Source organism: Chelonoidis abingdonii, chromosome 9 (genome assembly GCF_003597395.2).
Source record: "Chelonoidis abingdonii isolate Lonesome George chromosome 9, CheloAbing_2.0, whole genome shotgun sequence".
Taxonomy (NCBI): Eukaryota; Metazoa; Chordata; order Testudines; family Testudinidae; genus Chelonoidis; species Chelonoidis abingdonii.
Genome location: NC_133777.1, coordinates 71,583,051 through 71,604,944, shown reverse-complemented (window position 1 = coordinate 71,604,944; position 21,894 = coordinate 71,583,051). Strand labels below are relative to the sequence as shown.

The 21,894-nt window shown below is 50.5% G+C and overlaps 1 long non-coding RNA gene across 1 annotated transcript; it reads right to left on the bottom strand.

Annotated features, from left to right (window-relative positions):
• Nucleotides 1-16: 16 nt before the first annotated feature.
• LOC142047333 (uncharacterized) lies at nt 17-21,306 on the bottom strand. The gene is made up of 3 exons (XR_012656568.1): nt 21,158-21,306; nt 18,542-18,951; nt 17-951 (listed from the first exon to the last, which is right to left on the bottom strand). It is a non-coding gene; the product is annotated as an uncharacterized LOC142047333 (long non-coding RNA).
• Nucleotides 21,307-21,894: the final 588 nt, after the last annotated feature.

Sequence of the window (21,894 nt, the reverse complement as noted above, 5' to 3'; positions counted from 1 at the left end):
TAACAAGAGCTCAGGACTCCTGAGCATGTTTCTCAGTTTGCTCCAGACTTCCTATGTGGCCTTGGGCCTCAGGTCTAGGCCCCTGCCTCAGTTTCCCCTCCTGTAAAATAGAGAAAGCGATCCACCATAGCCAGGCTGAACTCATTAATGCCTGTCAAATGCTTTGTGCTTCTCAGATGGAGGGTGATAGAGAGGGGCTTTCCCCCTCCTACAGATCCAGACCCACACCTCCTCCCTTCCTCTCTGCCCCAAGAGCTTCTCCTTTGCTTGACTACCTCACTCTGTGTGAGTGTGTGTGTGTCTGCCTCTGCAGGGAGAGTTCCCCCTCTGGACAGCTAACGGCGTGTGTGTGTGTGTGTGTTTGTGAGAGCTCTGCATTCTGGCTTTCAAGGCAGAAAACCAATAGAATCAATTAGGGGTTGTGGTTGTTTTTTTTTCCAAAATAATTCCACACAAGCATGTTGTGAGCCTTGTTCATGGAGAATCTGTTATTAACTGCCAGAGAATTAACAATTTTCCCTGCCTGTCATCCAGCCTGCAGCCCTCTCTCTCCAGATCTGCTTTAACCATCTCTTGCCTTTCACAAACAGGGTGGCTGGGATGCTGGGTTTGAGCCTGAGGGAGGGGAGATGCTGGGGTGTCCCTCCCATCTCCTTACCTGGCTGTGTCCCAGAGGAGGTAGATAACACCTACCTGATAATAGGGCTTCTGGGCCCTGGTGGGACACACTTTCTACCTGCCGAGGACACGCTTTAGCACTGGAGCCAACAGGAAGATCAGTCTTTGCATGAATTTCCTTCTGTGCTACATGGGTGTGTCTTTGCCCTTCTGAACGTCTCTCCTCTGCCCTGATACAGCAGCAGGGGTCACAAGTATTCTGCGAAGCTCAGAGAAGAACCCAGGAGTGGGAACCCAGAGTGGAAGGCTAGTGGCTAGGCTGCCTTGACCTGCCTAGGAGAAGAAGGAGAGAAAAGCAAATCCCCAGGGAGAGGAGTATTTAAAGTGAAAACCTGAGGCCACTTTGGAGTGTGACTAAATTGGGATTTTGGATGATTCAGCAAGGATAAAAAACCTGAAATCCTCCCCCTGCCCCAGCTCTTGCTCCAGCTAGGGAAAGGAGCAATATCTCCAGTCTGGGTGACCTGCTACGGGTGTTCTCAGTGCACCTTCTCTGTGAAAGGCTGACAGGTGTGAGCTTTACGACAAGGGCAGGAAATGCCCACTAGCAGGGCTGGATTTCCAGTTAGGTACAGCAGGCATGTTCCTGGGGTGCCTAAAAGTTAAAAGTGGGTTAAAAGTTTCATTTTTTACAGAAAACACAAAGGGCAGCTGTAGACAGGGGTGGGGGGGGGACACTGAATATGCTGCACCTGGAGGTGTCCACGGTTTAAATCTGGCCCTGCCCACCAGGGGATGGGTGAGGGTTGCTGTGCCCTTGAGGACCTGCCTTAAAATTCTAGGCCCCCGGGAATTGGTAGCAGGAACCCCCAGCTGGAATCAGGGTCCCTGCCCCTGAAGCCAGGGCCCATGGTTCCAGAAGAATCCAGGAGGCCCACGGACTTGGGATCAGTTGCAGGTGTTGATGTGAGGGGGCGGGCAGTGATGTTCCTGGAGCAAGGGCCCCCTCAGCTCATCAGGCAAGGGAGCAGCAAACTAAAAGAGCCCCTTCTCAGATCTGTAACTCTCCGCTTGCAAGTGCAGCGCCTGCGATTATAAGGCATGTGATAGCCCTTGGCTCAAGGTCGTAAGAACAGTCAACAGACTGTGAAAATACGGACACAATTAATCTCTACAGGAGGAATTTTACTGTGAGAAGAAGTCACCCGGATCGGTTCTGAGTCTGGGATGTGAGTGGAACAGTGGGTGCCATGCCCCTCATTGCCAGTGCCTGCCTAGCCTTGGGGAGGTGCGAGTGCTGGCTGTCACAGCACTCATGGGAGCTGTCACAGCCTGGGTGCAAGCTGGGGCAGCCCCAGGATAGAGAAAGTGCATGGCACACCTGTTCAGTCCCTCTGCTGAGCTATGGCTCAGGGCTGGGCTGGGGTCAGTATCTTTAGTAGTGATTACGATGCATGATCCAGACTGGGCCCAGCTTGATGCTCAGAGCCCAGAGCAGTTGGCAGGGTTAGACGGTAAAAAATGTCTCTTGTGAGCTGGGGAAAATGGCTCTGAAATTGCGGCAACACAACAAACATGGAGGCCAGGGTGGCATTTCAGAGCAGAACTGTGTCTTAGTCCCAGGGAGCAGTGTGAAAGCACAGACAGCACAGAAGCCAGCCACAACCCAGCTCTCTGCATTCCAGTCCATCCCCACCCCAAAGTCTATTGATCAGCTCTGGCTGGACCATGGGACAGCTCATCTCTTCAAGCCAGCGCTCAGGTGTTCAAGTGCTGCATGGACTGCAAGGTGGATAGAAAGCTTGCTAGATCGTCAGGCTCAATGGGTAGTGATCAACCGCTTGATGTCTAGTTGGCAGCCAGTATCAAGCGGTATCAAGCAGAGTGCCCCAAGGGTCGATCCTGGGGCTGGTTTTGTTCAACATCTTCATTAATGATCTGGAAGGTGGGATAGATTGCACCCTCAGCAAGTTTGCGGATGACACTAAGCTGGGGGGAGACGTAGATATGCTGGAGAGTAGAGATAGGGTCCAGAGTGACCTAGACGAATTGGAGGACTGGGACAAAAGAAATTTGATGAGGTTCAACAAGTACAAGTGCAGAAGCCTGTGCCCTGAGTCCAGGCCTGGGTTGGTAGAGCTGTGGGCAAAGATGTGAAGGTAAGTGCAACAGTGTCTCTGTAGGGGAGGGTACCGGTAGTGCATGAGTACGTGTGTATGTGGGGAGACTACGTAGCTGGATGCAATGGTGGAGGGGTGTGGAGTTGTGTGTGTGTGTGTGTATGAAGAGTAGACACAACATATGTGAATGTGTGAAGGACGGCGAAGGTGGAGTGCAGAGTATGTGTAGCTATGAGTATGCAGACAGCTGCATGCGTTGCTCCCTGTGTGTGGCTGTGGTTGTGTGTGGCTGTGTTTCAGTGCACAAAGTATTGCTTTGTGTATGGCTGTAGACAGTGTGTGTGTGCAGTGTGTATAGGGAGTGGGTGGCTGTGAACTGTGTGTGTAGGAGGGTGGGAGTGTGTGTACACGTGTGGCTGTTTGCAGTGTGTATACAAGTGGCTGTGTGTACAGTGGGTGTGAGTGGAGGACAAGGATCAGAAAGTGAAAATGCCAATTAAATCTGCAAATTATCCCCATCAGAAAATCCAGGACTAATTAAATTCTTAGAGGCACAAATGCTGGGTGTGGGGCTGAGGCAGGGCAGAAGTCTTCATCAGCTGATTCCTGTAATAACGAGCTCTCTGCCCCATGGGTCTTAAGCAGGAAGGAGGCTCTGCCCAGACACCTTCATGTTCACCTTGGCCATGGGGGCATGGAGGATCTCCCTTCGATAGCAGAACAATGGAGCCCTAGCGATAGAGAAGACTTGGCAGTTGCCTTTCTCCATGGGCAGGGGAGGGGGTGGGGGGCTTTGTCATTCCAGACTCAGCACTGGGCAGTGTCTGAGTCAAGCTAGCACCCCATGGCAGGCACCAGCTCCCAGCCAGCACCCCAGGGGCTGTACAGCTACAGGGACATCTTACCCAAGGCACTTCAGCTGTGACTCAAGCTCACCAGAAGCTTATGTGAGACACAGAAAATGACTCAGAAGCTCGGGCGAAATGTCCCCATTTACCTGTCACTCAAGAGACAAATGGGAAAGTCCTGGCACCCAGCAGAGGGTCAGACTCTCAGCACCACCAAGCCTCCTTCACACGGGCAGGATCACGCTGCTCCTCCTAGCTGGAGCTGCCCCCAGGGAAGAAGACTGGGCCCCGGCTGAGGATTCATGTGGGACAGTTGATCTGGTAGGTGCATCTGACACACTCAGTGAGATGGGGAGGCTGGATTTGGGTATGTCCCAAAGGGTTGCCAACTGCTGGCACAGCAGGTACGGCTGGGGCAGGCATCAGCTGGAGCCTTCAAGCCCCAGCCACAGAGACACCATCCCTTTGCCTACTGGGTCATCTCACATGCTGCCCCATCCCTTTGAATACGAAGATCCCACCAGGAAGCTGAAGTGCCAGGCTGTGACTGCCTCCGGGGAGCCAGGCTTCTGCCATGAGAACTCAGGCTGCTTGCTCTGCCCCAGGCCATGGCACAGATGCACTTCTGGGTTGGCACCAATGCTCTGCTCCAATGCTCTGCTCCATGCAGAGAGCTCACGTACACCTGCATTACACACAGAGAACAATTTCATTTATCCCTGATCCTCATAACAATGGGAGCCTCCAGCCCCAGCATGCAGCCCAGATTCACTGTGACAGCTCCAGATTCATATTCATAAGGAAATTCAACCGCCTGTAAAGAATCCCTGCATCAGCATTTTGCAGTGAGTCCTGACCCCTCAGCCCACTCTGTCCATCCAGGACATCATTGCAAATCCTAGTGCAAAGGAAACACGCTGCCTGGGGGATTCATGTGGACCAGCCAGGGGCCTCCATTTCTTCCTCTGGGGCTAGAGTTCCTCCTGGCTGATGACTTTGAGCCAATGGGCTGCAGACATACAGTGGAGCAGAGCTCCATACTTGGAAAAAGCTGCTCCTGGTGCAGCCCCACTGGTAGACTACTAGCTCGCTAGGCTGTCAGCCTGTTTGTTCACATACAAGCCCATGCAAGGTCAGTTCCCTCTCATCTTGGGAACTTGTCCCTCTGTGCCCCTCCCTTTACAGCCCTATTGGGAGCACAATGGGTGCCCATCCACTGGACACATCCCCATGATACCAGTTCATCTGGGAGGGGCTCAGGCAGCAGAGAGCTACAAGGAAGAACAAACCCTGCCCTGTGTCCCGCTCCGCTGCCTGATCAGAAGTCCCTGCAGGGAGTCAGGGAAGGAATTAAAAGCACCGGCAGGCCTGGCACTGCCTGGGCCCCAGGGTGTGGTGTGAGCAGAGAGGCCAAGGAGACTCAACTCTCCTCTGACCCCAGAGGGGGCTGCTGCAGGGCAGGGCTGAGTCAGGGGAGCTTGCCCTGCTTCTGCCAAGCAGCATCCTTTCTGTGGATAGACACAGCCCTTTGGTCTCTGGGGATCTCTGAGTGGCACCTTCCATCAGCCCTAAATGAAACTTTAAGGGGAGGAAAATGCCCAGCATGTCAATACATCCTTAACTGAGACTTTTAATACCGTGTCTTTGGAATGCGTCCACCAGGGGACGGTGTTCAGCCCCTGGAACAGGACCAGCTGCCACCACCAGATGCCTGCAGCCAGACTCGCTCATGGGAGCAAAGGGGGGTTCTGTGACAACTGCTCAGAGCTGAGAACCAGGGCAGCCAGCCTCTGTCCCCCCCCACTCCTGTCACAGGCCTCCCCTCTCTGTGCCTGTGCCCTCAGCTGGAAGCTGACAGGGATGAAAAATGGGGTATTAAGATGATCATTCCGCTCCCTGGTGCAAGACGGAACCACCTGGTGTGAATAAGGCCCTGGCCCTCACCATAGTAATTGAGGGGGCACGGAGGGGTAGGGGTATCCTTGTGGGTGGATGGGAGACTAGCGAAACTTCATGCTAATGCTGCCAGGTGTGTGTGACAGGCTGGGGGAGCCTAAAGAGAACCTTGGCTTCTGGCTGAATCCACAGTGCCTTGGGAAAAAGCCAGAATGCCCCCCGTGTTGGGCTCTGGCCCTGAGCCCCAGGCGCAGGCAGAGGGGAGCTGTGAGGAGCTCCCAGGAGCATATCACTGGTTGTGGTTCTCCTGGCTCTCCCAGAAAGCCAGGGCCCCAGCCTGGCTGCTACGCCAGTGCCAGATGGTGGATGAGATTACAAGAATTTGATTTTCAAATAATCCGTAAACCTGGCTGAGCTAATGGCATTTCATATGCATTATCTTGTAATCCCAGAGAACAGAACATTTCAGAGCAAAGAGCCTGATCCTCCCTCCCTGCAAGGACTCTAACAAGCTACAGATAATCCCTTTTTTGTTGGAAGGTACTTACAGGGAATCTACAAAGGCACAGGGGCTTTGCCAATTCCATAGCACAAGTGCCTGCCGGCTCCTTTGCATACCAGTGGCTACAGTGTCTCTCTGACACAGCCTGGGGCCTGTGGCTACAGGCCTTGTGGTGCACATGGATGCAGGGCCCAGCAAAGCCTAGGTAAGGCACACAGCACAGCCAGGTGTGCATGGGTACATCACCATGTACATGATACAGACATGGATGTGGCAGATGGTTTCTAGAGTTCTATTAGAGGACACCGCATTGATGGCTGTGGGCTCAGCTACAGGAGTGCCAAGAGAGTCCCAAGGGATTTTAAGAATATTAGAGCTGCTTTCCTAGGTCAGACCCTGGTCCATCTTGCCCAGTATCCTGTCTCCAACAGCAGCCCATGCCAGAGCTTCAGGGAGAGGGTACACTCCTGGCTTCTGGTAGTCAGAGGTTTAGCGTTGAATCCTTGATCATCCTGGCTAATAGCCATTGATAGATCTATCCTCCATGAATTTATCCAGTTTTTTTTAACCCAGTTATGCTTCTGGTCACTGCAACATCCCATGACAATGAGTTCCATAGGTTAGTCGTGCAGTGTGCAAAAAAGTACTTCCTCTTGTTTGCATTAAACTTGCTGCCTCTTAAATGCTTAGCTTTTGTATTGTGTGAAGGGGTAAATAACACTTTTCTATTCACTTTTTGTATACTATTCTTGATTTTATAGATCTCTATCAAATCCCCGCTTAGTTGTCTCTTTTCTAAATTGAACAGCCCTACTCTCTTGAGTATCTCCTTGTATGGATTCCCTTATCATCTCTGTTGCCTTCCTCCAAAGCTTTTCCAGTTCCATTATACCCCTTCTGAGACTGGGCAACCAGAACTAGACACAGTATTCAAGGTGTGGGTGCACCATTGATTTATAAGTGGCATTATATTATTTTGTCTTATTTTGTATCCCTTTCCTAATAGAGCCTAACGTACGGTTAGCCTTTCTGGCCGTTGCTGTGAATTTAGCAGAAATTTTTAGAGAACTAGCCACAGTGACTCCAAGATCTCTTTCTTGGGTGGTAACAGCTAATTTAGACCTCATCCTTGTGTATGTGTAGGTGGAATTATTTTTTCCAATGTTCATTACTTTGCTGTAACCAACTTTGAATGTCAATGTTACGTGCCTGAGTGCTCTGCAAGGACGAGGCCCACACACACAGTGAGTTATTTGGCTTTAATGAAGGTAAAGTGACACATCCGCAACGGGGACCCTGGGCGTTGCTGTCACTTAGGCGGGGAACCCAGCACCGAAGCTCAGCTCGGCCTGGGTCGGAGTCCAAAGGCGGACCGGGAGCATACAGCTATATATACACAATACAAAAGCAACTTATACGTATGCAAAAAGGGACTTCCCACAGGCTATGTTCGCCCTTTGGCCTAAGGCCATACAAACTGGTTTCAACCAGTTAAAAGCAAGTTATAACTGGCATGCTGTGTCACAAGGCCACCGAGAAAGCGGAGACACCCTAGCTAGGCCGTGACACAGTCTTCCGTAGTCCCCTACAGTCATCTACCATTTTGTTGCCCAGTCACCCAGTTTTGTGAGATCCCCTTGTAACTCCTTGCAGTCTGCTTTGGACACAATTATCTTGAATAATTTTGTAATGTCTGCAACCTTTGCCACTTCACCATTCACTCCTGTTTCTAGATCATTAATGAACATGTTGAACAGCTCAGGTCCCAGTACAGATCCTTAGGAGACCCTGCTGTTTACTTCATTCCACTGTGAAAACTGGCCATTTACTCCTACCCTTTGTTTCTTATCTTTTAACCAGTTACTGATCCATGAGAGGCCCTTCCCTGTTATCTCATGACTGCTTTAATTTCCTTAAGAGCCTTTGGTGAGGGACGTTGTCAAAGGTTTTCTGAAAGTCCAAGTACGCTTTATATCGACTGGCTCACCCTTATCCACACACTTGTTGACTCCCTCAAAGAACTCTAATAGATTGGTGACACAACTTCCCTTTACAAATGGGAACAATTGTGTTTCAACAAAATCGTGTTTATCTATGTAGCTGATAATTCTGTTCTTTACTATAGTTTCTACCACTTTGCCTGGTCCTGAAATTAGGTTTACTGGCCAGTCACTGCCAGGAGCGCCTCTGGAGCCCTTCTGAGGAATTGATTGTTACATATTGGCCTATAGTGTATTTGTTTCCCAGGCAGCTCTCACTCAATTTTACAAACGTTCCTCCAGAAGCAACTGAGTCCCGCTGAGCTACAGGCTGTCTTCCAAGGGCGCACCCTAGCTCCTATTGAATCAACAGCAAAACTCTGCTGCCTGCAATGGGAGCTGGATAAGGCTCGTCCTGGGAGAGTCTCACAAGGCCCAGTGTGACGGTCCCCCTGACAGTGGGGGTGGGATGGGATTCGGAGCTGGAGGCTGATGTAGACTCATGGCAGTTTTCTGAGTAACCCAAGAGGACTAAAGGGAGTGACATTCTAATCTGAACTGAGATTATACCAAGCCTGTGAAACTCCCCCCACAAGGCAGGGCTGTGGCCTGCAGTGTCCCAGAGGTAAGAGTCCAGCACAGGGGTCCTTCACCCATACCCCTGGCCTGGTCTGGCCGAACACCCCCTACAGGTCCAAGCCAGACAATCCTTATTCCCTCCAAGCCGAGGAGCAGCAGGGCCTGCATGGAATGGGGATGTTTCTGTTGCATTTGGGGAAGGGCCTTGTCATCTGAGGCATGAAATTTGCCTCTCATCTCAAATGGATGGGGGCAGGACAGGCTGCAGCAGCTTCACAGGTCCTTCACTCTGCAATCTGCTTCTATCAGAGTGGACAGTGACAGGGGTGGGAGGGCAGCCTGTTCTTGACCCTCCTTCCCCAGTCCTGCTCCAGCAGCTCTGCCAGCTGCTCTCACCTCTGAACCCAGAACTTTCCTGCTACAAACGCCCTGGGAATCTCTAGGATAAAGCATGGGAACTTAGAGATCAATGGCACAAATACATCCAGGACTCAGCTGATGCACCTCACTCCTGACCCACAGGCTGCCCCCACTCTCCAATATTTTGCATCTAGAGTCTCTTTCTGGAGGGTCCTCTCTCCCCTGCCCTAGGGCAGACCTTGGAAGCAAATGCTGCTTGCACTGGGCACAGATGGAAACGTGCTAAACGCTCCAGGGGCATCACTCCTCCAATCTAGTTGTAGCCATAAGCTCACAGCAGGGCTGATGCAGCCCATGGGGCAGTGCCAGAGATGGTACCTCCTACACCCCTATAGGCCAGCTGGAACATGCTGCAGGGCACATCAAGCCCAGGAGGAGGCGGGGAGGGGCTGTCATAAGTAGATAGGTAAGCGTTAATTTTCTTTTACCTGCAAAGGGTGAACAAAGAGGGAACCAAGCACCTGACCAGAGGACCAATCAGAGACTGGAATTTTTTTAAAGGGTGGGAGGGGACTGGAAACTCGGGGTCTTTTTGTTTTCCTCGGCTGTGAGAAAACAAGCTTTTCTTCTAACTCAGTCTTATCTCAAATATCTTACTAAAGTCTGTGAGTACAAAAGGAAACAAAGTATCGGCTGTGATGTGCTGGATTTGTATTGACTCAAGTTTGAGTGCTGGCTGATTTGAATTGGCTAATTTTAATATCAGACTGGTTATTCATTTTTCCTATAGCAAGAGCCTGTATTGATCTTCTTAATGCAGTATTATTGTCTGTATGTTTCTTTTCTTTATATAAAGTTGTCTTTTCAAACACTTGTGGAAGTTTCTTCCTAGTGGAGGCAAAGGAAGGGAAAAAGCCAGGCTGTGGGTTATTTTCTCCTATCGTCCCAGGGGAAACAAGGCTACGGGGAAAGAGAGAAAGAATCACTTTAGTTTCCCTGTGTTGAAACTGTCTTTGGAGAGAAGGAACAAGGTTTCCTGGTATTGTGATGTAAAGGAGATTGCATCAATCCCTCCAGTGCTCAGAGCAGGACGCTGAGAGAGGGAAGGGAGGGGGATTTTCCTTACCGTAGACCAGATTTCTGGATCGTGGGGGGTCTTCCAAAGGAAGTTGGGGAGGCCACAGAGGGGGTCCCCCAAGGAGTATTTGGGGAACCCAGGCTGATAAGAGCCTAAATCTTATCTGGTGGCAGCGAAGTAAAATCCAAGCTGGTAGTGAGCTTGGGGGAGGTTCAGGTAAGCACCCAGATTTTGGACGCTAAAGTCCAGATCTGAGACAGACGTTTACCACAGGGGCTTTACAGCCTGATAATTTATGGAGCTGCTGGAGAGTTTTCACACTCTCCGCCAGATTCAGCTGTTTGGGCTCTGACTGACATGCTTCCACTGGGGAGAGACACCCCACCCCCAGGGGAAGTTCTCTGCATGGCTCTGATGAGGGCAGGGGGCAGAGTGACAGCCTGAGGCCATGGCATGATAGGAGATACTAACTGGAAGCAGCACAAGCCCTGCTGGACACACGTTTTGACAGTGATGGACAGACAGCTTGGCCTGTGTCCTGGCTCTGCTAAGGAAGGCAGCATCCATCATTAAAGAGGATGCCTCAAAGCACAAGCAGAGCTGGATGCAGCCCAAGGTAGGACTAGAATAGCAGGGGGGTGTTTGGGGTGCATGGGCAGAGCTGCGGGTGGGTGCCTAGGAGTGGAGGAGCAAGGGGAATGGCAGGTTGGGGTGGAGGCGCATTGGCAGAGCTCTAGGGAGAACGGGAGAGAAGTCAGGACTAGGATAGTAAAGTTTCTGCAGGGCCGAGGTGTGTGGTGGGTGGACCCAGAAATGAATTGAGGTGTCTTAGCAGATCAGTGTAGCCAGAGCCCAAGCCTGGAATAGCTGGGGGTGCTGTAGGCCAGGAGTGAGGGGCAGCAGCAGAGCTGTAGGGGGGGCAAGTCTGGGACAATTTTGGGGTTGGCCTGTTACTTTCACAAGTGCTACCTTAATGCACAATTTTTAACTGATGGTAATTAAAGTGAATGGATTCTCTGCTAAATTGCAGCTGGGATGCTGACACCCTTCCGCTCAGGAGCCAGTTCCAAGCATCTGAAGATTGAGAGGCTCCCGTGACAGCCTCCTATAGCAGGCACCTCTCCTCATCCTGGCCCAGGGCAGTCTGGTATCACACTCCCACCTGCCTTGGGAAGAGACACAAACATGCAGAGAGCTTGGCCTGCTGGAGGGTTAGTCCTGGGCATGGCCAGGGCTTGTGCTCCCAGGGGCCCCCTACCCCTTGAGTAAGGGACTCACACTGGCCAGGGCTCCTGACCCTCGAGTGATTTCAGTGCTCTGAGATGCAGATGGAGCTGGTTCTTGCCACCCTCACCTAGCAATGCAGAGAGGTGGGGGAAAGAATTAGGAGTCAAAGCAGCATTGTAAATGGTTTAGAGCAAGGGTGGGCAATAATTTTCACAGGGGGACCACTCCATGAATTTTGGTAAGTTGTCGTGGGCTACACATTTCTACTATATTAATGGAGGGGGTGCGGGATCTGAGAGGGAGTTTGGGTGCAGGAGGGAGCTCCAGGCTGGTGCAGAATGTTGGAGCGCAGGAGAGGGTGACAGATGTGGGATCTGGGAGGGAGTTTGGTGTAGGAGAGGGCTCCAGGCTGGGGATGGGGGTGCAGGGTCTGGGAGGAAATTTGGGTGCAGGAAGGGCTGTGAGGTGCAGGCTCTGGCTGGGGAATGCTTACCACAGGTTGCTCCCAGCCAGCAGCACAGCAGGGCTCAGGAAGGCTATCTGCATGCCCTAGGCCCCCACCACTCCCAGAAGTGGCTGTGGCCAGATGCTGCTGGCACGTCTCTGCATGCCCCTTGTGGAGGAGGGGAGCAGCGGGTCTCTGTGCGCTGCCTGCATTCACAAGCACCATCCCTGCAGCTCCCATTGGCTGATTTCCGGCCAATGGGAGCTGTGAGGACGGTGCTGGGGGCGGGAGCAGCACGCGGAGCTACCTCCCCCTGCCAGGGGCATGCAGAGATGTGCCAGGAGCAGCTGGCTGCTTCCGGGAGTGGCATGGAACCACAGCATGCATGCAGGCAGCCTGGCTGAGCACCCCACTGCACTGGGGGACTTTAAGCAGCCCGGACTTGGAGATCACAAGGGGGTAGAGGAGGCCGGACAAAAATGTTAGACAGGCAGGCTCCAGCTTGCAAGCTTAGAGCTACTTTGACCCTGCCTTAGAGCTGCTTTGACCTGGGGCTGGAGTCCTCAGCCCAGCCTCTCGGTCCTAGAATAGAGTCCTTCCATCTCCTCACAGCTCGGTAACTGAAGGCACTCCGACCCCATCCACAACACAGGGACAAATTCACACAGTGCTAGAGGGATGCTATTTGCTACCTTCGCCAGAGGAAACATATACCACTTGGACCATCAGAAATTTGAGCCCGACAGTCTCACAGCTTGTGCCTGCCTCTAGCAAAACCACCAGTCACCACACTCGCTTTGTCCACACACAAACCACCAGTCACCACACTCGCTTTGTCCACACACAAACCACCAGTCACCACACTTGCTTTGTCCACACACACACACACACACACACACACACACACGTACTTCGCCATGAATGTGTGCAGCCTCCATACACACACAACCATACACTCTTACCCCTCCACCCCTTCCATTCTCAGAAGCGCCCTCTCTGGCCCCACAACCTGACCCTCCCCTGGCCACTCTCTCCTCTTCTCGCTGTGTCCAAGGGATAGAGACACTTGAGCTTTTTGAGTCACAGGCAGTTTGGCAGAGAAGCCAGCTGCTACACCACTCCCTCTGCACCAGCCTCCCCAGGGCCATTCTGGCACAAGCCTCCCATGCTCTGAGCAGGGTTGGACCACTGACAGCTGGTCCAGGCAACTGCTCCCGTCCTTGCTGCTACCACTGATGGAGCTGACGCCCTGGGAGAGCTTAAAGAAAAACTCAGTGTGGGAGCAGCTGATGGGATTTCCCAGACAGAGCCTGCCACCTAGTGGCACAGCAAGGTGTTGGCCTACACACTGCTGTCAACAAACGTTTGCTAGAACAGGAAGCAAAATTTGCTTTTTAAATTAGATCTGAGCCAGAGAGCATGGACCACAGCTTCCCAGTCTCAGAGCCCCAGTGCAAGCTCTGGCAGGAGCTTCTTCTCTCTCTCTGGGCCATGGCTACGAAAGGAGGGAAGGTGTTTCTTAGGTAAGCAGCAGCCCAGATCACAGTGGGTCAATTCAATGAACACAATGACTGAGCATGGTAATGATACATCCTGCTGAGCCCACCTCCACTCCTCCATACAGTGTTTCTCAATCAGTGGGTTGCAATGCCGATGCGGGGGTGGGGGGGGGGGGGGGGGAGGCGGCAGATCTGGAGAAAGAGGCCAGCCCCGTAACAAGCTGTAATCAGCTAGCTTTGTCTCTGCAATGCCCTCGACTGTCTTGTCTAACATGGAAGAACGGGCACATATCTGGGGCTGCAGGGTGTTGGGCTGGGCCAGGAAGCACACTCACAGAACCAGGAAAAGCACCCCAAGAACTTTCCTCCCTTGTCCCACTGAGCAAGGCAACCAGCAAGTCGCTTCGATGAGTGCAGGTGGGTTTGGGATCTCCCACAGAAGCCCAGGTGGGCGGCTCAGGAGACTGAAGAACAGTTTGGTTTCCCCTCCCCCTCTCCCCACTAGGACTATTTGCATTAATATGGGCTGATTTCTCCTTAGTAGCCTCTTAACTCATCTGCTTATTCACCCCCATTTAAAGTGAATGGCACCTCCATCAGCCCCAGTACAGCCAGCTGGGATTTCCCCTACACCCATGAGGTTAGGAGGCCAGTGGGAAAGAGCAGTCAGCAGCAGATGGACTCAGAAGCTACAAGAATCCTGTTTCCAGGTCAATGAAATCAAGGGGGTAGAAAGGCAGGCAGCCTGGGAGAATAGTCACTACTAGAAGGTTTCTAAAGTCCCTGCAGCCCAGCACCATGCCAGGGGCTTGGGATCAGCATTGACTCAGTAGTGGGTGCTGTCCTCTCTAAGTCACTAACATCGTTTCCCACAGCACATGGCCCCTTACTGGGCACGGGGTCAGAATTGATTCAAAAGGCCCACCAGTACCACGCCCTGAAGCAAGCCCTTTTTAGCACTACGCTAGAGTCTGCTCAGTCAGAAAGGAGAGCATCTTCTACAGTCATCCATGCTGCTTCATGCAACACAGAGCCCCTAGCACAAGTGAAGCATTGGAGTTGGCCCTGACTCAGAGAAGGAGAGTCACCCACGCTGCTCCCTCAAGCACAGCAGCCCTTGCATGATACTGGGGTCTGCAAGAGCAGTCCATTGGTTTACCAGCACCTCCCCTTAGTGGTTGGCTGTCTGCTCCCGAACACACTCATCGCTTTCCTAAGCTCCTCCAACATTCTCAAGTTGCTAATTCCAAGGATTGCAAAACAATTTGTTTTCCAAAACGGCACACCGGTGCCGGGCACTAATGGGATACGTTGGTCATTCAGAAGAACGGCCCAGGGCAGGTCAGCAGCTTACAAATGTGCAGACCCAGATTTCATGATTAGCACATGGCTCAGATTTCCCCCAACGCTTCCAAAACAGCAATAGGCAACATTAACAAAAGGATTACTCAGAATTCAAAAGCGAATGGGATTTGTGACCCATTATATTAACCAGAGACGGGGGAAAGCTCTGCCGAGTGAGCACTGCTGACAGGGCACCAAACCAATTATGAAGAGCTCACAGATCACTAAGCTGGATATATACACACACATCAAGATAAATTCCTATTTGCCTGCAAATGCAGGACGCTGCCTGAGCCGCCCTACTCAAGCTGGTTTGCTTTTCTATGTGTCCATTAAACTTGGATTATATCTAGTTACTTTCCCTGGTATTTCACTTTCCCCATAGGTTTAATGCTCAGGAATAACATTTGGGAGGGTAAAACCTGAAAGGATAAATGTAATGTGTGTAATTACTTTGATAAATGAGAGAGAGCAGAAGGCAGGCAGGGAGTACACTGAACTACAAGACCACGCACACACACAATCATGGGAATACCACCGATGCTACTGACAGACACATAGGAACAGCCAGACTGGATCAAACCTGAAATCCAGCCAGTCCTGTATCCTGGCTCTGGCAGTGGCCAGTTCTAGATGCTTCATAGGAAGGTGTAAGAACCCTGAAGTGGGCAGATGTGGGATAATAGTTAGAGATGGGCTTAAGCCAACAAGCATGAGATTTAACAGCCCTTCCAAAATGTGTTGTCAATTATAACAACTCTGGCTATTCTTGTTATTTATATAAGAGTCCAGTCCCTTTTAGAATCTTGCTAAGTTCCTGCTGTAAATGGCTCCTTCCAGTCTAACCACACATGGTGTGAAAAAAAGTCTCTTTGTATCTATTTTGAATTTGCCCCCTTTTAAATTTCATTAACTATCCTTTTGTACCTGTCTTACTTCTGGGTGGCACGGGAAATCCAGCTGGACTCCACCTGGAGTCAGTTTTCCATTGTGGAGCTTTATAGATAGAATCATAGAAGTGTAGGGCTGCAAGGGACCTCAGTAGCTCATCTAGACCAGTCCCCTGCACTCAAGGCAGGACTAAGTAATAACTAGACCATTGCAAGTTCTTAAAGAGAAAAATGTCTCTCTCAGAAGAGTCATATCCAAAACATCCTCCTGCACTGAAACCTCCTGCTCCAATTGCCTCCCACTGACCCTGATACTTTCAGTTTGTTTGTTTCTCTTGTGACTTGAAGATGTAGACTAACAGACTTTAAGGTCAGAAGGGACCATCATGATCATCTAGTCAAGGGGTGGCCAAAATATGGCCTACAGGCCAGATCTGGCCCGTCTAACATTTCTGTCTGGCCTGCCAGGCTCTTTGGCTGCCCCTTCATGATCTCTGGGCTGCTAAAAGTCCCGTGGCACAGTTGGAGGCTCAGGCAGGTTGCCTGCCTGCCATGGCCCTACGCCACTCCTAGAAGTGGCCAGCTACTGCTGGCATATCTCTGTGCACCCCGGTGGGGAGAGATGGCTCCATGCACTACCACCACCCCCAGCACATTCTCACAGCTCCCATTGGCTGGAAACTAGCCCATGGGAACTGCAGGGGTAGTGCTTGCAAGCGCAGGCAGCACATGGAGACCCGCTGCCCTGCTCCCCACAAGGGACATGCAGAGACGTGTCAGCAGCAGCCGGCCGCAGCCGCTTCTGGCAGCGGCATAGGGCCATGGCACGTAGGCAGCCTGTCTGAGCCCTGCTGTGCCATCGACTGGGGGCTGCTTGTGGTAAGCGCCTCCTGGCCAGAGCCTCCACCTCACAGCCCCTCCCGTACCCCAACCCCCTGCCCCTGGTCAGAACCCTCTCCTGTACCCCAACAGTCTGCACCAGCCCGGAGCTCCCTCCTGCACCCAACTCCCTCCCAGACTATGCACCCTCTCCTTTAATATCGTAGAAATCTGCAGCCCATGACGACTTATCAAAATTCGTGGAGTGGCCCCCTTGCGAAAATTATTGCCCACCCCTGATCTAGTCTGACCTCCCATACATTGTAGGCCACAGAACCTCACCCATCCTTGTAATACATCCCTAATCCCTGGCCGAGTTACTGAAGTCTTCAAATCATGATTTACAGACTTCAGGTTATAGAGACTCCACAATTTACACTAGCTTAAATCTGCAAGTGACCTACGCTGTAGAGGAAGGTAAAAATCTGCCAGGGTCTCTGCCAATCTGACCCAGGGGAAAATTCTTTTCCTACTTCAAATATGCCAGTGAGTTAGACCCTCAGCATGTGGGCAAGACCCACCAGCCAGACACCTGGGAAATAATTCTCTGTAGTAACTCAGAGCCCTCTCCATCTAGTGTCCCATCACCAGCCATTGAAGAGATTTCTAAGTCAGTTCCTCTCTGCTAATACCTCACCCTGCTATGCATGTCCTGACTCTCCCTCCTATCCCTGTGGATCCTCCTCAGTACAGACCTACAGCAACCCCTGCTGGTCCAAGACCTGTCCTGCACAGCCAGTGAGGCATGTCAGGTTATATGGACGGTTTCATACTGTGGGAGAAAATATCTCCTAGACACTGGAGAGACCAGGTAAATGCTTGCCACTGGTGACCTAAATCAGGCTTTTAAACCCTTAGCCGACTGTGCCACCTGGTTGCATGGAGTGAAATTTGTTTTACTCGGCACATGCGGCCTGCTCCTTTTGCAGACTGCATGCAACGGCTTATGGAAGAAGCAGGCAGAGCTCAGAAATGCTGTGAGCTGTCACAGAAATTCCCGTACAAAGTTCCTCATGCTTCTGATGGTGCAGAACTTCCAACACAAATAAGATTCACTGTGCTTTAAACTGAGTGAGAAAGAAGCCTACCAGGAAGTCTAGAGCCCTCTCTCTCCACCTTTTGTTCCAGCAAGGAAAACGGCGTGCACAGAAAACCTTATATAGCATCATTAAATATACCAAAAACCAAAACAGCTGAGGCCCGGCCAAGATGCTGACAAGAGGCTTGTAGACCCTGCCTACACCATACTTGTTCCCTACTGGCATTTCACACCACAGGAATATTGGAGCTATAAATGCAGGGATGGGACCGGGGAACATGGGGCTGGGGCCAAAATCTACCAGTCATGGACCCACTCCTGGACAGTTTTCAAACCCGTTGGGATGGGAGGGTTAAGGTAATAAAATGTGAATGATTGCTTGCCATGACTTTTTGCATATCCAAAGTCATGTCTTGTTCCTGGATGATGGAAACACTGGGGAAGGAGGGGCCATAGGGCTGAGCGGGAGCCAACTCTCATTTTCTCTTTTCTTTCCCAGGAAAGAAGCGACAAATCAGAGCAGAGAGATGTCCTGTCCCTCAGTTCTGGGTAAGATGGCCTGGGCTGTTTCTACTAGGGTGACCAGATGTCCTGATTTTATAGGGACAGTCTCAATATTTGGGACTTTTTCTTATATAGGCTCATATTACCCCCCCGCCCCGTCCTGATTTTTCAAACTTTCTTGTCTGGTCACCCTAGTTTCCACCAGTGTAATGAACAAGATCTCATCCTTTCCAGCTCAGCGGAGCAGGATGGAACCACGCTCTGATCCAGGAGTGAAGGATTAACTCTTGTCACACTGCATACGGTCTCCCAAATTAACCAATTCAAGTGTGATTACAGCCCTAACCCATCGCCACCACCAGCAGCCTTGTCATTATTGTCAGCAGAGAGATTAAGGCCTGCATGAACGTTGGAGACTGGTCTCCCTTCTTCCCCCTAGAAATGGTCAATTTGGGCAAGCTTGAGGACATGTTTGCGATGGAGGTTTTACTTTCTCCTGCTCAATGAATTTAAATACAGGAGGAGACCAGGTGGCTGGGGTGTCAGTGCAGGACCTTCCCCAGCACAACACTCCCAAAGAATCAGGCTCCAAAGATGGTGCTTTAAGCATCTCACAATAACTGCACTCATCTTCCTGAGCTCTTCATGGTCTATTCGACAGCTCATGTTCTGACCAGCAGAGACCATCGGCTCCTGGACACGTACAAGGGGGAAAAGGAAAATATTTGTCTTACCTGTGAATTTTAGTTCTAGGATCCTCCATGTTGGAAAGTCTTCATAGTGGGTGTTCTTGGTCTCCCTGGCAAATGGAGGCCAGCCTTATCTTTGTTGAGCCTGGGCTTAGGACTGTCCCTTGGAAAGGACTCTCCAGAATGATAACTGCCAAAGCTGAAAAAATTACTTCTTTCTAAAAGTGCTATTTCACTCAAGCAATTTGCAGAAAAACCTTGACATGAAGCTCAGGGATTTCTGAAAGGGACATCCTCTTCCCTTTCTCTAACAAGTGAGCAATAGCCAGAGAAAAACCTGAGCACAATGCAATCCTCCAATGAAGGGTCTTGGAATAAAAATTGTGAATTTTTCCTCTCGGTTCCCTCCATGTCAGACAGTCTTCACAGTGGGACAAACAAAGCAGAAAAACATCCTGAGGGAACACAGAGGATTCTATTTACCCATGTAGGATTGAAAAGGAACTTAAAGGTTACTGGGTCACACTATTGCATAACACTTTTCTACCAAACATTGTATCTGAACAAATCTCAGTGGTTAAGGGAGGCAGGGAGATATAAACGAAGCTTTTTAAGTCCACCTCTGAGATAAAGGGAGCACAGCTTCCGCTATCAAGTGTCTCTTTCTTACATAGTAGTACCTCTACATCAAAGTACATTCAGATAATTAAAATAGGTCAATCAACAGGCTTCCAGTCTCGCCTCTGATACACCAAACAGCAAGATGGTCTAGGTTCCATTCCCTTGTTTCTGTGCCAAGTTATACTCCATGTCTCCTCCTTGGATCTCAGCTCTTCCCCTCACTTCCACAAGTCAGACAGGAGTTCAGATATGTGCCCTCTACATGGGTTCTGGTATCTGTACTGATCACCAGCTTCTCTGGACTCAACACCAGACAGCTGTAAAAATATTACGAAAGCGTCTCTTAGTGAATTCAAGTAGTGGATTTGGATGAAGATCTTTACATACTGATTTACTGCAATTGCTGTCCGGATGCAGAGAAAGAATTGTGCTGGGTATCCACATGAAACCAGCTAGCCCAGGAGTTGAGTGAGATTTTCTCTTAGTTCACCAAACATTAGCACACTTTGCCTATCTTCTTCCGTCTCTCTTCTGAAATAAAGATCTGCTGATCTTTGATGATGACGACTTAGTTACTGGAGCTCTGAGCATGCTGTAATTGGGCCTACCACCTGTTCGCTCTAAGCCTGAAAGCTTTTACACAAGGCCTAGGAGACACTGCTAACATAAGAAGAAGGTCATCCAGACTAGGGTAGATATGTATCCCTTTCACTTGAAAGGAAGGTTGATGAAACATTGGGCTATATATCCATTTGGAAGCTGAGTCCAAAAGGGCACTGCTTTGTATTGAAAATGCTTCTTGTGGTAGCAGAACCTAAAGTATCCCTGGGTGACTCTCCCCGTGCATACCGTCAGTACATCTCCTGGAGGTGTATTTTCATATTGTGGAGTTTGGAGGCGATAATGCTGCAAGGACTGATTTCAGTATTTCTGCATAGAATATTGATTTCCTCATGGATGATGGAAGACCCAAGATCTAAAATGGGCTGTGTGCTATTGTTTCTTTGTACAACAAAGAATCTTATGCCTTTTCCAAAATATGTTTTCCATGAAACTGGTTCTATCATTCTAACATGTAGGAAATGGACTTCTGCACCCTTCATCTTTAGATTCTACAAAGAGACTTGCTGTTACTATTGTTGATTTATATTAATTCACTTTGGGGAAAGGATAAACTTGATCCTTGGACAACGAATGAGCTCTATTGAATAGACTTCCCTGATTATCTCAAGCACCCATTTTTATAAGTGGGTCACTCACAGATAAAGACCCATCGTTAAGGTCACAGAGGGAGGGTTTGCCCAAACTTGGAAATCCAAAAAATCGCCCGATGCTTATGAGGCTTGATGTTTTTTCCCTGCAAAAGAATCCCAGCCTGAGTCTTCCACCTCTCAGGAAAGCCAGTAATGGCTTCTTCCTCATGTGACATCTAAGCTGGAGCTTAGAGGAGCAGATAGGTTTCAAAGGGAACACTGGCTGAGATGAAGAAGTTTGAAGATATTCTCACTGGAAGGAGGGAGGGATGTATTACTTTGTATATAGCCTCAGTGACTGCTTTGTTAATGGGCCCCCCAAAGAGGATATAAGTTCCTGTGGGACCCCTAGAGGCAGGAAGGGGAAAGGAGGGAGAGCTATCTCCTAGGGAAGGGGATCTGAATCACCTCACCCCATGCTCCCTACTGCTGAGTCAAGAGTAAGCGCCGGGGCCTGACCACACAGAATGAGGAGTGAGCTGGAGCCGCTAAAGATAAAGACCTTCATTGGTGAGCAGAAAAGTCGCAGCAGCTGCCATCTTTCCTGGCAGCTGAGGCCTTGCAGCTAAAACAACTTGTGAGAAGAGGGGATGCTTTGGAGCCTTCTCAGCACAGACCTCACCTGCCCTGGGGATTCAGGTGGTTCCATGAAACTTTCCTGTTTGCAAGGCAAGCTGTGGGAATAGGGGTCCCATATGGCGGCGCTGAAAAAACTTGCCATTGATTCTGGCCTGACCTCAGGGAAGGCAGTTTCCATGCATCTTGTCTAGAAATGGACCTCACCCACCTGCCAGGTGGGAGCTGGGTCCTGGGGAGAGCTGCTCTCCTTCAAATCTGCCTCAAAGCCAAATGGAATTCTTTTTGTTCCGACAAACCTCAAAGCCAACAAAGAGAGAGACATTTAGTTAAAAGTCTGTCAGAAGCCCTGCAAAGGGAACTCTGGAGCGAGCTGCGTGGAGGCAGAGCTCCAACAGTCCTTCCTGAGGGGCAGCTCTGAGCCGAGGCTGAGAACAAAGATCTGGTCTACCTCCAGTTGCCATGGAGACCGGGAACACCCCACTGTGAAGTATGCCTGACAGGCAGGGGGCTGAGAACGCAGGTGCTTAGCGCAGAAGGAAAGACTTGACCATCTCCTCCTGCTGCAGACAGCTTTTAGCATCCCAGCGGGCTGAAGTCCAACCCTTTCCCCCTTTCAGTGAAACTGGAGTCACTAGACCTCAGCAAACTAAGCTCACAGACCAAAGACACATACTCTGCTTTTATTTAGTTTCTCTTTGCAGCCTGCTCTCCCTTTCCCTGGTCTCTCTGCGATGGTCCATGAGCCTCCCAGGGCAATCTAAGACGAGAGGGCTTTTTAATATAATTTATTACTAGCCTGCAGCTTCAAAACTCCCTGGCTTTAGAAAACAGAAGGCTGCATCTCTGACTGCTTATGGGGTGATTAACAGCTTTAATTTGCAGCCTGCAGATCGACAGATCCCCTGGGGTTGACAAAATATATAGAGCAATCTCAAGTTGGTCCCC